The sequence below is a fragment of the Acartia tonsa genome, chromosome 7, assembly GCF_053477335.1.
Source record: "Acartia tonsa isolate MP-2025a chromosome 7, ASM5347733v1, whole genome shotgun sequence".
NCBI classification, from domain to species: Eukaryota; Metazoa; Arthropoda; class Copepoda; order Calanoida; family Acartiidae; genus Acartia; species Acartia tonsa.
The window spans coordinates 12472548-12488842 of NC_137266.1; the positions used below are offsets into that span (position 1 = coordinate 12472548).

A 16295-nucleotide genomic window follows, 5' to 3' on the forward strand; every position below is an offset into this window, starting at 1 on the left:
GTATGTAATTTACTTTGACTGTCATCACACAACATACAGGAAAAAGGATTTGTGACTTTTTCTATCTAAGATATATATTTATTTCAACAGTTGCTCTTTATATCTTCTTGTCTGTATTCTATAAATGATTTTTTGTGCTTTGCTAATTAAAGATGTTGTCATCCTTGTTGTCATACAATAAAGAAATAATTAAAATCAGTTTTACATATTAGGTTAATTTTTGGTAAATTATTTCCAAATTGAGTGTTTATATCTCCCCTCCCAAATTTTTTTTAATGAGGTTATTCATCCTTCCTGCTGAGATTGTATAACATGCCCTTCCACCCATAAAAAACGTTTTGTGGTGGTGGGGGGGGGGGGGGGGGCGGGGTTAAATTATCTTCTGTACTTTTTTTTCGAAGATGCTTTCTAGCTCCCTTCCCTTCGGTCATTGCCTGGTGAGGAGAAGGGATGGGGGAGAAGAGATGGGGGGGGGGGGATGGGGGATATAAATGGGAAATAGTGAAGGGGGAAGGGATGGGGAAGAAGAGATAAGGACTAGAAGGCCCATAATCAAATAATCCCACCCCTTAAAACGCCCTTATTTAAAATTAGTATATATAATCAAAATGCCCCCCCCTAAACAAAGTGCTTCGCACGCCACTGAACTTGTAGCAGGCAATATCAATACCTTCCATCTCCCCCCCCCCCCTCTTTTATACACACTATCCTCCAACTGGATGGATGAACTGACCAATAAATATTCCGTGCAAGCAAGCTAAATTGAAGAATATTTTTCTACTTATGCTACAAAATTTAAATAAATATAACCAAATATCCTAAAACTGTTCTCAAGTCCAGAATCCATGCAAGGGGTTTTATCCTAACCTAATATGTAAAAACCTATTACTGATAATAGAAATACCATACAGTTATTTTCTTTATCCTAAAAACACTATTTTTTACTTTTTTCTTGGCAAAAATGTTGTTTCTAATATATAGGAAAACATTAGTGATATCTCGTGTGAATAATTAATAGGAAGGGAGATAATGTAATGAGGTTTATCATATGATTTATACAAAATACTTCATATATCTTAGGATCGGGTAGGTCTTGTTATTATTTTTAAAAGAATGTTTTGTCAACATAAAAAAAATATTAGTATGTTACTGTTGTGATTCTTATTGGCTTAATTGGATTATTAACCTGCCCTAACCTTACCATAACTAATGAATGATCAAAGTAACTTTTTATTCCAAAATTTAGTTTGAGGTTCAGGTGTGAAAAAAGACATGATACGTATATTATTTACTAATTTAAAGTAATTTCGAGTTGCTACGCCCCCAGCATCTTTAAAACTTATATTATAAGGGACAGAGAGCTTAAAATAGCTCAAAACCATCCCAAGACTTAAATATAAAAAAATGGAACGGCCTAAAACCATCACATGAGCATTAGGTATGAGAAGCTAAAAACCTAAAAAAATAGTTAATGATATCTTGACTTCAGACATTAAACCCTTAATACTTTATATAATACTAGCGGCTTCGCCCCTAGATCGGTTCAGCGGTTAGCGAGATTCTTCGCTACAAACAAATAAAGGAAAACAGTAAAAGTGTCTGACTATGACGTCAGAAAAAATTAACAATTAACCAATAAGAAGCCTTTATTCACTGTGGTAAAATATATAGCGGCCTCTCATTGGTTAATTGTTAATTTTTTCTGATGTCATAGTCAGACACTTTTACTGTTTCCAAATAAAGAGACAAACAGACAAACAGACAAACAGACAAACAGACAAATAGACAAACAGACAAACAAACAGACAGACAGACAGACATCGTTCTACTTTGTATTATAGAGTATGTATGTGTGTTATATGTTTTTATTACCATTAGTTATGAAGGCAATGTGAGTTTATATTTACTGCATTACGACGAATACTAGCCACTCATAGGACACTCATACATTTAAGTATATTTGATTTTTAATCGCAATAACAGTTAAAAAATTACATGCTCTAAAATGAGCAAATTTGTCATAAAGTAAAGACGTTAACAAACTTTCCAAAAAACTACTGAAATTAAAATTATTAAAATTTACCAAAATTTTTCAGCGATCTAAAGAGATAAGAAAATGACCGATATTCTCATCCCCAATGATGATACACAAAATTATTCCCCATGTAAATTACAATTAGTGGTTGAAACGTTTGTACACTCAATTTAATGAACCAACCAATCAAAATTGAATATTCAATTTTCAAGTTTCCAAAGTCTCATGAAAGTATAGATACAACAATGTTATACATTAATCTTTATTAGCAAGATTATATAAATATACTAAAATAATAAAAAAGAGAGACGGATTGTCCTTTTTTATCTGTATGTTATGCTTTAATCATACCAAGATAAACATGAATAATTAAAAAGGATCACACAAAAAATGAAGAGAAGTTGATGATTTAAAAATATATAACACTATGTATTTTTAAGAAAGGTGGATTTACACAAAATAGTAATAAACCTTTCCTTGGCGTATTAAGGGTAAACATATAAGTCCAGCGGTTAGGGAGAACCTCAGACAGACAGACATAGATCTTATTATTTTTGTAATTGGAATGTTTCAATTATACTGAAGAAATAGAAAAATTTAGAAAAAAAGAAATAAAAAAGGAATGTAGTGTCCTTTTGTTGTTTGTATGTTATGCTTTAATCATATAAGATAAACATGAATAATTAAAATGACCAAGTAAAGTGTTGTTCTTCAGTAATTTCATCCATTCTTATTTTAAGTAAATTGCTATATATTCTAAATAATACAAAAAAAAACTTCCATTTGCTTATAAAAATATTTCCCCATATTCTAATTGGGGATAAATCATCAAACTTTGTTATGTTTATAATGTAGATTCTTCCTTGGGTTTTACTCCTGAGTAAGGCTAGTCAAAGGCCCTAGTACCACAACTGTTATAGTACTCTTTTCATTTATATGTAAACAGTCACCTCAAACATGTAACTTTTTAAGTATGTAGGAAAAACTTTATTATACACTTTTTAATTTTAGCATATTCTTTGTTGTCTTTTTGTACTTTTCACCCCTCTTGTTATGTAACAAAAAATTAATAAAATATGATATCTACAATAAATGTATTAGAATAGATGTATAAAAAACTACCTGGTTCCAGTGTTAGAGACCTTTTTCATCTGCTAGCAAATTGCTGTCTGTTTTTTTTTGTAGCAACTTGGCTGTGTATATATTTCCGACACTATTGGCTGATATTTAAAGACCCAATTGGAAGTCGGCACAGGTTCCCTATACTGTTGACATACAATTATTTAACATTTGCCTCCTCTATTCTTTTACTTTAATATATTAACAATAAATATCAGATTCCAATTATATTTCACCTCAAATTTCTTTATAGTTTCTTTTATGTAACTCTGTCTATTTTTAAACCCCTTCAATCTTTAGCTGATGAAAAATATTACATCCTATCGTCAGGGAGGTGGTAGTTTCGAATCCAAAACAGGCGCAACTCAATACCATGCACAGTTAGGACTTCCAAACAAAGGTCGTGCAATCAAACAGTTGGTGGCCTGATGGGTGTTATTTTTCCTAATACCCTGGGTGTGGGTAAAAGGAGAGATTTGACTCACCTTGATTAACCTGAGCTGGATCTTTAAATCGTTTTAGAGGTGCACTGAATCGGGGCGATTCAAAGGTGAACCAGAGGCGCGCTGATGGTGCGCCACAGTTACTGCTATAAAAAATGGATTTTAAAAAGGTTTTCGGCATGGTGTTGCTAGATCGCCGTCGACACTCAATAAAATATCAATCCGCGCCAGTACAACTTTATTACTTAAGTCGTGTCAGTACCGTATTTCATATAAAATGCCCTGTCAGTACGGTATTTTATATAAACCAATATATAATTTTCTTTAAAAATAACTATAAAAATATTTTCACGATAGTTTTGCGATAAAATATTAAAGTAATTTTAAAAAAATATTAATTTATTAAATACAGTCCACCCCGGTTTGGTTCGCCAATGGTACTCTCTGGGTACTATTGGCGCGCCGGTATTGCGCCACTGGCCGCGCTTAATCACCCATGCCATTTCGATTTAAAGATTGGTATTAATAATCTGATGGTGCGCTGAAATGAATCGCCCCGGTTCAGCGCACCTATAAACGATTTAAAGATCCAGCTCTGGGTTGTTAGACTTGACATTAAAGTGTTATGCACATCAGGCTCGCCCGTATGAGGTAATTAATTTAAAGAAAACTCACTATTAATATTTAAAATTACTTACCTTATTTTTTCTTCCTTAAACATTTGGCAAAACCATAATACTTTAAATTTTGATTGAAAAGGAAATTGTTTTGTCAAACTCTAAATCTTGAGAATCATATGCTGACAGATTTTCTAAAAAAAAAGATGATTGAAAAATAGAAAAGATATTTAATGGGAATTTTTGTCATATAGAATTTTATGCAATTCTTTGTAAAAAAAAACATGGATTACAATGTCCTTAAAAGCGAACCTCTAAAATATGAAAGGAAGACAAACGAAAATTATCTTTTGTAGAGTATCAGTATGAAATCAGATGAATAGATATCATATTGAAAATGTTGTCAAAAAGTTAAAAATCAGCATGTTTTAAATTAACGTACGACCTTTCTAGTGACAAAAGGTTGAAACGCTTTCTAAATCGCACCTTATTGTTATAGCAATCATCAGGCAAAGTTTGTATCTATAGGATGATTTCAACATATCTAAATTAACGAAAAGAGCAAACTGTTACGGACGGACGGACCAACAATAATTATAGAAAAGATTTGCTTTCAAAAATATGTCAATTTCTATTGCACCTATAAAGATTTAGCATAAATAAACACAAAAAGTTTAATTTTTTTCTGCAGTATAATTACAACATAAAAACAAAAAGTAAATAACAGGAAAAATATGTCTAGATTCAATAATTATGCTTTCACATTAATTAGAAAAGTTCTGAGTGACAATAGAGTTTATGTTGTAGAGTAACTTTTTCCTATTTTTACATTTGCTACTTGTGTGCATACATGTTCCCTAGTAAAGTATGATGTATATAATACCTAGCGGAGTTTTTTTTAGTTTTAGCTTTAAATTTATTGGTATAGATAGATAATCCAGATAGTTTTGGGGACCTTTTTTGTCTGCTAGCAAGTAACTTCCTATTTTTTTTTGTAGCGACTTGATGTTAATATTGTCAACGCTATTAGCTGATAGTCAAAGACTCTATTTAAAGTAGGTACATGGTCCACGGGGTGGGGACATACAGTTATATAAGCCCTTCCACCTCTATTGTATTACTTTAATGTTTCAGCCATAAATCAAACATTGTTAAAAAATCTGTACCCACAGAACTACATAAAAATTAACACTTCAAAGTCTTAGTAAAGAATTGATGTGGTCCATGAATAATAAAAATCAAAAGTTATTACAATTGGTAAGATAATTATTATTGCAGGATTTGCTATAAGATTCCAAACAAGATAAAATCACTGTAGTGTATTACATTTATTTTACAATATTTGGCTTCGGTCAAAATTGTTCTTGCAAAATTTACCCTACTTGAACTGTATTACTTTAATTCTTATACTTTTTACTTTTATGATTGATTTTATAATTAGATTTGTAAGATTATTGTTTTCATAACTGTTTTACGTAAACTAACATTTATTTAATTAATGTACCTTATAAATTTGTTATGAGTCAGATACCAAATTATTTTCTGGTCTTCAGGTTTAATTAGATAATTATTGGAGTGGTGTTTCTTGGAATTAATATCAAAACAAGATAATCCTACTTGATTAAATTGGGATTAAATAGATAACTGTACATCTAAAATTTTGTTTAATAATCTAGGAAGTTGACCTTATAGCATATGAAGGTTTCACACCCAATTACAATTTTATATCTTCTCATGAAAATATATGAACCTACCCAGGTCCTAAGAAAAACTGTCTCTCCAAAGTGAATCTTTTGTACTCTTATTTAAATAGAAATATTTTAGAATAAAAAAGATTCATCAGTCTATTTTAGCACTTTATTTCTGATTTATTAAAATGTGGAAGTGATGTTTAACCAAAGTCGTTATTAGTTATTATTGCTATGACAATGATATGTTTATGTTTTTTTTATGTCTACATAATCATTACCACTCTTTTCTCCTTTAATCTTCAAATATTAATTTCTTATACAATCATTCTGTCATTTCTTTGCCAGTAAATTTCATAATCCTGACATTTCTTTACATCAAATAGCAAACTTGATAACAATAGAAAAAAAAATAAATTTTCCTTTCATTGTTGAGAATATTTGCACCACTATGTGTGATTATAAATAAACATTAAACAGTACGCATGTAAATAAATACAAAAACTTTCCCTTGAAATAAATATTTGCTGCAAATGCTTTTCTTGCTTTTTTCCTTCATTTTATGACACTGGCCATTATACACTTAAAACAAAAAAAAATTGAAGCATTATATTCTACAGCTACATCACTAAAATCCCAAAATACTTTGGATCAAAATAAGAATATATGCATATTCAAAATATTAACCAAGACTTACAATTTATTATTCTTTCCTCAGAGCTTTAAAAATAGTTATTGTTTTCTAAACCTTTTAATTCAATAGTGATTTGTCTGCTATGATCATATGCTAGATTATTTTTTTACTTGCCAAGCCTATGATGTAAATAATAAATGTTTACTTCTCCTGTCTTCAGCTGAATTATAATAAAATCATTTTTAATACTAACAAGAAATAGATCATGAAATCTTATAATATGTTGTTGAAAAATGTATTATGTTACATTGTACTGTGATGTTCTTGTTATTAGATGACTATGCAGTAGCAAACAAATTGTGCATAGCCAGCCTACGTGTTTAGATTCTTGTACTTACCAGGGATCTAAGGGGATAGGTCAATGGCTGATAAATGATGTACATCCCCAATAATGATACACAAACTTACCCCTTCTGAAGATTATAATTGAGACACTCAACCTAATGAACCATCCAATCAAATTCAATAGAAGTCCCCAAGGTTGTTAAGACAACAAATAAGAAAACATTATTATAATACTTTGGGGACTAGTGTACTAAACAGCCCAATGTCACCTCCCTCCCTGATTATTTGCGGAAGTACAAACGCTTTAGGTTAGAGAAACACAAACTGAACTCTAGCACAAATCATGATATAATTTAAAAGATAAATACTGGCTGCTTTTTCATATAAAATACATTTTGTAAAATAAATATTTCATAAAAGATAATTTTTTGTATTGTGTTTTTTTCTCTAAATTACATTTGTTAAGCTTTAAGTGTGATTACTTTGTTTCAAATAAAAAATAGAAATATAAATTAAAATTTTTAATACAGGTTAACACGTCATAAAATAGTTATATTTGTAATATTGATCATGCTAGAAATATTTTGTCAATGTTTGGTCACATTTCAAAATTTAAATTCCTCTCTCCCCTTAAGGACCAAAGAAGAAAAAAATTTAATGAGAGTAGAATCAAATTAGGAGCACTAATCCTATTGTAAAAAGTATTGTTTTCTCTGAAGCTTAAACTGTTTTTAACCTATTTTTTTATCATATATCAAAAATATACTATGACACCAGTAGAATCAGACTGCAGAGCCCAAATTTGAATTAAGTCCCAAATAAACTTTTTTTGGGGGATTTAAAAATCAATTTTATATGTTGCTGTGATCATTTTGATGGAAGCAAAAGCATTTTTTAGTTTGGGGTTAAATTGTTTCTTACAGAACAATTTGATGTGATTCAGATTATATCAATACAATAATAAAAACTCTACTCTGTTCGATGCAAATAATTTTTTTCTAAAACAATAATTTATATAGAAGAAATTTAACATTAAAATAAAACATATTATTCTGAAGTCTGAACCAATTAAAAGTCTTGTTTCATTTCAGTTTTTTACAATTCAAAAAAGAGTGTTTTCACAAAGTGACTTATTTCCAATGTAGTTAAATAATTTTTATTTAATTAAAATGAAAAGAATGAAAACTATACACATAAAAGATACATGCTTTTTAAAAATATTTAAAAAAACAAGTTTGAATAATCTTATATTTTATCATATTTGTATATGTGAAAAAAAAAATTTGTTGTATTGCGTAAACGTTTGTTGTCATCTTTCACTATTTAACCCTTTACAGCCAATTTTTTGTGTTTTAAATAAGTGATGGAAAACAAGCACGATAAAGTTAATTCATTGATATATTGTAAAGAATTAAGTTCTTAATGAATTAATTTAGATGAAATCAAAAGGCCTAATTTTACTCTATACCAGAATACTATATATATGAAGCAAAACACTCTAAAAGCTACAAATTTTACCCAAATAAAAAAAGACCTTTTGCTCTGATCAAAAAAGACCACAGCAACAGTAAAATTAATTTTTAAATCCCCTCAAAAAAGTTTATTGGGGACTTAATTCAAATTTAGGCTCTGCAGTTTAATTCTACTGGTGTCATAGTATATTTTTGATATATGTTTTAAAAATAGGTTAAAAACAGTTTAAGATTGACTTAACTGATAAGTGATCAATTTTAGGGAAGCTTCACATAAGTCCTGGGGTGGTATTAAGCTATTTTGATTATAGATGTTGGTCTTTGAATGGTTTTAAGATATTTTTTGCACTTCAATCCCAACCCTAGATGATAGGAGCAAAGCCCCTAGTACTTTAAATAACACTCTATTAATGGTAGCTCTATTATATTTCAGAAAAGGTTAGAATGACCTGCACTGGGGTGTGTGGTGGAAATTTAACTAGAATAAGGGCACTTCTACTGGACACTATTGCCCTCTACAAATAGGTATTTATGCAATACAACCAATAATTTACACAAGAAATTAAATTGATATTTAATTCCTCTATATAGAAAGACAAAATTTTAGAAAATGATTATATTATTATTGAAGATTAATCAAAATGATGCCTTAAAAACACTGTTGTAGCACACACAATAATAAATCTTAAATATGTTTCAGGCTTTCAAATTAAAAAGCAATAAATGTATAAACATAGATATATAATCCAGTTAAATACTAGGATCCAATGTCGGGGACCTTTTTTGTCTGTTAGCAAATTCCTCGTTTGTAGCTACTTGGTGGTGTTAATATATTGGCTGATATTCAAAGATTCAATTGAACGTCGGCCCAGGTGTGGTAACATAAATTTATTTAACCATTTTCCCCTCTATTATATTACTTGGATATAAAAACAATGGTTATTTTGGTAATATATAATATTGGCTGTATTGCATAAATATTTGTTTAAAAAGATGCATCATCAAGAAGAGGGAAAGTGGCCTGATTTTTCTAGGTAGGTTAAGACTTTTTTCTCTTCAAATATATTTATTTATCTTTTTATATATTTAACAATCAAAGTTTAAGCTTATAATCTATTAATTACAAAATTTAATCATCATACATCTATTGTTTCAACTTTCTATGCTTTTGTTCATGTTTACCATATATCTGTTGAAGCTTTTTATAGGGCCTATAAACAATGACGTCATAATATAATAGTTCATCATTGTAATCACTGTTGATAGTTGACCGCCAGACTGAACGGACGTGTAATAAACATATCCCGTATGACCTATAAATAGAAATTATTGGTGACAGGGTGTCCAACAATTTTCTATTTTAACAATGGCTACAAATCAAGTTGAACAACAACAAAGTGATAGTAATATTGGGGATTTAACTAAAATTCTCATTGACAATAAAGTGACGCCAGAAAAACTAAAAGAACTGTTATGCAATGCTAACAAAAGTGATTCAAAAATATCTCTGGATAAGTCAAACCTCAAAAAATGTTGCAGTGATTTAAAGTTATACTGCAACAGTAATGAGCAGTATAATCGCAATTGGACCATTAGAATTCATGGGCTATCTGTCTCTTCTGAGCTAGTTAAGAAAGTGGGAGCTGATGAGGCATGCATAACTACTGCCTACAATGCTATCATTGAGCCTGTGCTGAGGAAGCTTACCCCAAAGCCTGAAGACACTGATGTGAACACAGAATGGGGCCCTACAAAGATTGACTCTGTTCCTAAAGTTTTTGATCTCCTTTCAAATGGTCATTTTGTTGGTAAAAAACGAGATAATCTTCCAAGAACTATCATCATAAGATTCATGTCAAGGTATATGAGAAATCTGTTTCTCAAATATAAGAGAAAATTTATGCCAAATCCAACGGCAGCAGAGACAACAATGGGTGTTTTATTCTGCATTTCCTGATCTTACAGCAATGAACCATAAATATCTGATGGCCCTGAAACAAGACCCTAGGGTTAAGGCTGCTTGGGCATTTGATGGGAACCTGAGATTCTCTCTGGCTGACAGCAAAGGTGAGGAGTCTAATGAAACTGGAGCTGGGTTCTCAGAGGTATTCTTTGTTGAGGATATAAGGACAGATCCCACAGCAGAGGTTGACAAAGCTGTTGCCTCCCACAATGACTCATCACCCTCCAGAAAAAGTAGAGCAGATCTTCCTACAAATAATCGCCAACTGAGATCTAAGGGCCCAGTTAGAGGCAATGGAGGGCCTTGGAGCCAATCATCTGGACATGGTGGACGTAGTGGAGTGCCAGCTGGACGTGGAGGTGTTCCTGGTGGACGTGGAGGTGTTCCTGGAGGACGTGGTAGAGGGCGTGGCGGACAGTTTTCTGGTCGGGATGGACAGCATGCTGGTGGAGCCCAAGGAGAACATAAGGATTCAGGGGAAAGCAGCTGGCAGGAGGTAAAGAATGGAGCTACAAAAGGTGAAATTGAAAAAGGTGAAGGTCTATTGCCAAATGATAATGATCTTGCCTGCTCTACCTTTAATGTACCCTAGTAGTTTTTACCCCTTTTCGGTCAGATTAGAAATCCACAGTCACTAGATTTCAGATTTAAATCTGTCTTAATATGACTCTTTGTTACCAAAGTTCAGATATGACAAAATTTGACCAAAGTTCAGATTTCAATCTGAAATTTAGTGACATTATGTCAGGTTATTTTCTCATTTTTGGCAATGCAAACAAATCTGACACAATATCACCAAAAGTCATATATGACATTTAGTGACATAGAGTCAGAGTTGGAGAAATTACCTAATCTGACACATTATTGCCAAAAGTCATATATGACATTTAGTGAAATAGAGTCAGAGTTGAGAAAATTACCTAATCTGACACAATATCACTAAAAGTCATATATGACATTTAGTGACATAGAGTCAGAGTTGGGAAAATTACCTAATCTGACACAATATCACTAAAAGTCATATATGACATTTAGTGACATAGAGTCAGAGTTGAGGAAATTACCATATCTGACACATTGTTATCAGAATTCATATATGACATTTAGTGACATAGAGTCAGAGTTGGGGCAATTACCATATCTGACACATTGTTACCAAATGTCATATATGACATTTAGTGAGATAGAGTCAGAGTTGGGGAAATTACCTAATCTGACACATTGTTACCAGAATTTATATATGACATTTAGTGACATAGAGTCAGAGTTGGGGCAATCACCATATCTGACACATTGTTACCAAAAGTCATATATGCCATTTAGTGAAATAGAGTCAGAGTTGAGAAAATTACCTAATCTGACACATTGTTGCCAAAAGTCAGATATGACATTTAGTGACATAGAGTCAGAGTTGAGAAAATTACCTAATCTGACACATTGTTACCAGAATTCATATATGCCATTTAGTGACATAGAGTCAGAGTTGGGGAAATTACCTAATCTGACACAATATCACTAAAAGTCATATATGACATTTAGTGAAATAGAGTCAGAGTTGAGAAAATTACCTAATCTGACACATTGTTGCCAAAAGTCAGATATGACATTTAGTGACATAGAGTCAGAGTTGAGAAAATTACCTTATCTGACACATTGTTACCATAATTCATATATGACATTTAGTGACATAGAGTCAGAGTTGGGGAAATTACCTAATCTGACACATTGTTGAAAAAAGTCAGATATGACATTTAGTGACAGAGAGTCAGAGTTGAGGAAATCGCCTAATCTGACACATTGTTACCAGAATTCATATATGACATTTAGTGACATAGAGTCAGAGTTGGGGCAATTACCATATCTGACACATTGTTACCAGAGTTGAGGAAATCGCCTAATCTGACACATTGTTACCAGAGTTGAGGAAATCGCCTAATCTGACACATTGTTACCAGAATTCATATATGACATTTAGTGAGATAGAGTCAGAGTTGGGGAAATTACCTAATCTGACACATTGTTATCAGAATTCATATATGACATTTAGTGACATAGAGTCAGAGTTGGGGCAATCACCATATCTGACACATTGTTACCAAAAGTCATATATGACATTTAGTGAGATAGAGTCAGAGTTGGGGAAATTACCTATTCTGACACATTGTTATCAGAATTCATACTAAAGATGTAAAATTAGTACCTACTGCTGCTCTTTCAGGCGTTAGAGATTGGAGTAAGAGTAGGGGGGGAAGCCTTAGCCCTAAATCAGGTATGCATGGGTGGTCCTTGGCATGGTGCACTAGTGATTGAAAAACGCTGTAAGGTCATAGGTTGATTGAAAAGTCCTTCTGGACTAGCATTGTGTAGTAGCTCAATAGTGTATTAGTGGCGTTTGTTAGTTCAACGACTAGGAGTCATGTTAGATCCTAGGTTGCATTAAAAAGTCCCTAGGATTTGATGTGGCTTCAGTCATTGCTGATACAGCGTCATGTTCATGCTTTGGTTGCATTAATTGTCGCAATAACACCCTGACCAAAAAATCACGAAACCTTAACTCTCCACCCTTAAGTTTGACGTGTAAATGACCCACAGGTTCTAATTAAAGTGTCAAGGAAACTGTTGGGAAGGATGTAACTCGAATCCACGTCATACCAAAAATGTTAATAATGGTACCTACCTGCATTGTTTGGCACAGGATATAAAAAAAATGCAGAGTAGGAGGAATGCCTTGGCCCAAAACAGGCACAACTCATTGCCATGCACAGTTAGGATCTCCAGACAAAGATCGTGCAATCAAAGGGTTGGTTGTCTGTAATGTACTGTACTATTGGTATGAGGTGAAGGACCAAGAGTCTGGCCTTGAGTTGACAAGTTGACTGTTCAGTCCAGGTGCAACTCACCCACATGACATTAACCCTTACAGATCATATTGACCCCCCCCCCCCCTCTAGTTTTTTCAATGTTATTTTTTTTGTAGGTAAGATAGAGAGTTGTGACTTCATGACTTTTTAAGTTAAGTAATTATATGTTGGCAAGAGTTGATCTTATAAGGATATCTGGTCTGTGTCGGTCGTGGCGTCCTGTCAAAATCGGTTAGGTGGCACCAAATTTAGAAAAAAAATCTAAATAAATCTTAATAACTACATTATGACTTTTGTGTATAGGGTAGAAACCTAAAATTTTTTTGGTGAATACTTAGATATCAATGTTCGTCTGAGAAAAGTGGTGTTATGACCGTTTGACTGCTCCCTGACCAACTTTATGACCGATTTTTGTCAGGCTTTTACTACAGACATATATCATGAATATCGTGGCTTCTATTACAGCTAGAGACCTATAATTTTTTTGGTACATCCTTGAGCAACAATAAACAGATAAAAATATTAATTGGCGCCACCAACCGCCGTTTTAACGCCATAACCACCAAAAATGGCAGTTTCCATTATTTGCCGTTTTTAAACCAACCGCCAACCGCCGTTTTACCGCCATAACCACCAAAAATGGCGGTTTCCATTATTTGCCGTTTTAAAAAGTAATTTTTTGTTATGAAAAATAAAAGTTTGTCCTAAAATTTGGTCATCCTTGCTGCAAAATTGGCCACTCTACAGCTGTTTTAATATTTAGCGGCTGGCTGCTAAAAAGCGGCTAAGGAACGGTCTGACCGCTATGACTAGAAAAAGTAATTTCCTCTAAAAATACACATGAACCACCAGAAAAAAATTTTATGTCTTTATCTGTAACAGGAGCCGAGATAGGTGGGGGGGGGGGTCAAAAAATTGCTTGTGGTGGTGGGAGGGTGGGGGGTGGGGTCTGAAATCTTTTGGGTGGGGTAAATAATGATTTGAACATATTTTTTCTTAATAATTTGAAAAAATTACTTCTTTGAATAGACATTGCTTACACACACCCAGTGCATTGTTTCATTAAAAGGCTCAACATGAAATAAATTAATTAATTTGATAAACTTTAGCCCTTAAGTTTTTTCTATCTCATTTCTGTGTGTGAAAGATGGAGTGACTTTTTAAATATGGGTATGACACATAATTGAGAGTTTGAATTTTTTGGCACAGGATGCCAGCAAACCGGGCAGGGTCATCCAGGTAAAGAGCAAAAATATTTTTTGACTTAATCAAAGCATTTTTTCTAATCAAAATACTAAATTATCCTCTAGTAGTAAATAATAGGTGTTCAAGTCAATTTCAGGTTCCAGGTATGATCCTGTAGGTCCTGATCCCTTAGGTCTCCAGAAATCTTTTAAAGCCTCCCATGACCCCCAATTTTAGCGGGTAGTAGCTGCAGCCGCTTTGTTTTTTGTTTTTGTTTTGAGACTTCTAATATAAAATTTACATAAAGATACTTTTTTTTAATGTATTTCTAGCTTCAAAAATATAAAAATTATAGCCATTAAAAATTTTTAAGTAAAAAAGAACCTAAAAGCAAACGTTATTAAATAAAAGGTTGAAGGAAGCAAAATTTGACTTTGATTCACTTATAGTCAGAAACTTACAGGGGACATGGAAGCTAGTAAAAGTGGCTGACTCAGATTATGACGTCAAAAAAAAATTAACCAATGAGTGGCCAATATAAATTTTACCATTGGTCAATTACAGTGTATACTGGCCTCTCATTAGTTAATTTTTTTACGTCTTAATCTGAGTCAGCCACTTTTACTAGCTTTGGGACATGCACAAAAAAAGTTTAGCTTCTATCTCTAATAAGAGCTGAGATAATTGAGGGGGGGGGGGGCAAATTGATAAGGGTGCGGCTAGGGGCCCGACTGTTAAGGGATAACTGGCAAAAAGAGTTATTTTTGCATTTATAGACAGCTTGCTGTAGATAGTCATACGATAATTTGTAAGAATTATTACAGTTTTGTTATCTATGAGGTTCCAAAGGCACGGGCGAACAGTGCTGGTATCAATTGTATTAAGAATAATCAATTTACTATTTGCAGAAAATTTTCTATAAATACGATGTTATACATGATTTTCAGTATGGCTGTGAACAGTTTTTAATCCAGCGGATTTTAATCAGTTTTGAAGCTATACTGGAAAAGTAATTACACTTTTTAAAGCTATTTGACTTTCTCTGATGCTATGAAAGATAGACTGCTGACATTAATAGTTATCTATGACATATGCACATCTAGTCTATACATTGTTTTATCAGTCATTTTCTTTTAAAAATATTAAAACTTTTTTTTATAAATCATGATTTTTAAAAACATATTTTCTCATTCATTCATTTGTGTATTATTAAAGTGCAAAGTTGTTCTATGTTGACGTCCGTCCGTTCAAGTTTGTAAATATAACAGATGAAAGTTTTGAGTGTATTTTACGAGCCTTGGTATGACCAGCGGGTATATTCCCAAAAAGCTGAGTCCAATCTTTCAATTTTCGAGATCTAATTCTTTAAAGATATACATCTGAACCTAAATTGGTAGATACGTCAATCTAATAACCATACAGGGATCTATAGGGAAAAGACAAGTGCCGATAAATTGAAGTGCATACCCAATGGGGATGCACAAAATTATCCCTTCTATAGATTGCAATTAGTGGTTGATACGTTTGAACACGGAACTTAACCCTTAACGGTCGGGGGAGTATTTTCTATCTCATTTTCTGTGTGTGTGAAAGATAAAGAGCCCAAACTGCCCTACTTTTTAAGTATGGGTATGACACATAACTAAGAGTTGGATTTTTTTTTGAATATCTCCATCCTGGCGGGCACAGGATGCCAGCAAACCTGATAGGGACATCCAGGTAAAGAGCAAAAATAATTTTTTGACTTGAATAACAAAGCATTTTATCTTACCAAAATACTAAAATGTCCTCTAGAAGCCCATCCTCATATGGAATATAGGTGTTCAAGTTAATTTTAGGTTTCAGGTATGATCCTCCAGGTCTCCAGAAATCTTTAAAAGGCTTCTGTGGCCGCGATTTTTGACTTAGAAACTTCAAATTTTAAGCTTAAGCT

General features: G+C 32.6%; 1 protein-coding gene across 3 annotated transcripts in view; it reads left to right on the forward strand.

The window, feature by feature from the left end:
- The first annotated feature begins 8768 nt into the window (after positions 1 to 8768).
- Positions 8769 to 16295, forward strand: part of LOC145324857 (uncharacterized) — a 114088-nt gene continuing 106561 nt past the window's right edge. For 2 of the 3 annotated variants that reach the window (XM_080167549.1, XM_080167550.1), the window contains exon 1: positions 8785 to 8878. The gene's annotated coding sequence lies outside the window, so the exon portion shown is untranslated. Of the gene's footprint in view, positions 8879 to 9346; positions 9388 to 16295 lie in introns of all 3 variants that reach the window. The other variant, XM_080167548.1, reaches the window with a different exon arrangement.